Here is a 2,020-nt window from a genome sequence, read left to right as displayed (position 1 = left end):
TCCTCAAATGAAAGAAGAGATTCTGAGGGATATTATATCCAAACAAAATACATATGCTCATGTTTATGTTTGGTCCCGTTTGGGAAATAGATTTGATACTACAAGACATCGACCCATAAAATTAAGATTGGGTCCAAGAATTTCGCAAAAATATTTATGTTTGCTCTCCCTTAGTAGTGGGGCACGCCCTTTATGGTACCATCCTAAGTTTTCCTGTATTCATCGCTATGTTAAAATACCAAATTCAATAGAACAATGCTTTGGATAACAAAATAAACTTATAATGACCTTCCTCTTAGGGAACTTTTCTTAATTAATCCATTGAAACCCACTTAAACAAAAAATTGAATTTCCTCCTTACCGTAGAATTGATCGTGTTCTACCGCGTATGATTCATCGGTTAATTCCTTGGCTAAGTAAACTTAGTGTAGAGCAAAACTCTTACTATTATTAGTCATTGAAATCTGTAGGAAATCCCTTGGAGACCCTCAGCCCGAGATAATCTTCAAGTTTTGAATAGTTGTAGTTGAAATATGACCCCACACAGTCAATATTTACACTGAACTAATGCCCTTGTTTACCTCTTAGATTGGATATTAGTTATGCATTTCAATTTAATGTATTAAAGTTCCTTATCCTTGATTATCTCTTGAGTAGAAGTAAGATCTAGTATGCATTTTATCCTGATATAATCATTTTGATTGGCTCTCAAATTAGATATAAATTCAGTGTGTATTCTATTTTGATCTAATCATCCTATTTACCCCCTTGGTTTGAGTATGAATCTTCTTGCTTTTCTTTCCAATGGTATTCAAATATTGAGTTTTGCCCTCTGATTAGTTCTCAGATTAGATGTAAATCTAAAGTGTTTTCTATTCTGATCTAATCATCTTGTACATCTCTTAGGTTGAATGTCAGTCATTTTGCTTTTTATCCCGAAGTATTCGGGTATTTGATGAATTTTTTAAAAATTAAATTAATTAAAATGTAAAACCCAAAATTTTTTTAAAAAAAATTTTAAAAAAAAATCTTTTAAACATTTAAAACAAATGAATTTCAAACTTTTAATCTCAAATCAACTTCAAAATTTTTAAAACTTAAATCTCAAATGAAACTTTTATAAAAATTAAAACCAATTTTTCCTAAAAATTCTCAATTGGAAAGAAATTTAAAATCCATCAAACTTAAATCAGAATCCTTTAAAAATCAAAATCTTAATGTTAAACAACAATCTCCTCACTCTGGAAGTTTACTGAATTTAATCGTTCAATGCCAATATGTGAGCCGTAATTTAAGTGATCATCAACACATATTGTGGGTCCATTTATTAACCTCATTTTTAGTTGACCCTATTTTCATTGCCTGAAGCTTGGTTGAGCTTCGCTTGAGCTAAATTTAATTAAACAGTAGAATTATTGATTTCTCTGTAAAGATGATTTTAAGGCTCAAAAGCTCATTTTAAAGAATGCATGAAGCTTATTATAACCATTAAAAATTATTCTAATCAATCCTATGCTCAGTTGAAATATTTTTTACGTAGGACTTGTCAACTAAGCATATGATGAACGAAAATGTCTTGCGTAAAAATTATTCAACAAATCGTTCTTTTGAAAACGGACTTAACCATTGTTTCTATCTCTTGAAAACCATTAAAATGAGTCCTTAGTGTTGAATTTTGACCCCATTTGGACACTTTTTGAGCGAATAATAATCAATAGAAAAAAAATGAAAAGTAAGAAAAATAAAAGGATAACTTGACCAAGTTCTATAAAAAAATCTTCCGATTGACTTCAAGCTTCATTGAAAGTTCTTTTAAACATCCAAATACAACTTTTGGAACAATTTAGTCAAATAAAAATATTTTGCAAAAATTGATCATTTCCTCTCTCCTACAGTGGGGCCCACTTAGACCAGACATGTCTTCTTATATAGAACCAACTGGATCATTGAACCTATGCAATTTGAGTATCAACTCGACCAAAGTTAAATTTTGGTAAAAAGTCACCTCCCCAACCACCAT

This window comes from Phalaenopsis equestris, unplaced genomic scaffold (genome assembly GCF_001263595.1).
Source record: "Phalaenopsis equestris unplaced genomic scaffold, ASM126359v1 Scaffold198280, whole genome shotgun sequence".
NCBI lineage: Eukaryota > Viridiplantae > Streptophyta > Magnoliopsida > Asparagales > Orchidaceae > Phalaenopsis > Phalaenopsis equestris.
Note: the sequence above shows the minus strand (reverse complement) of the source record.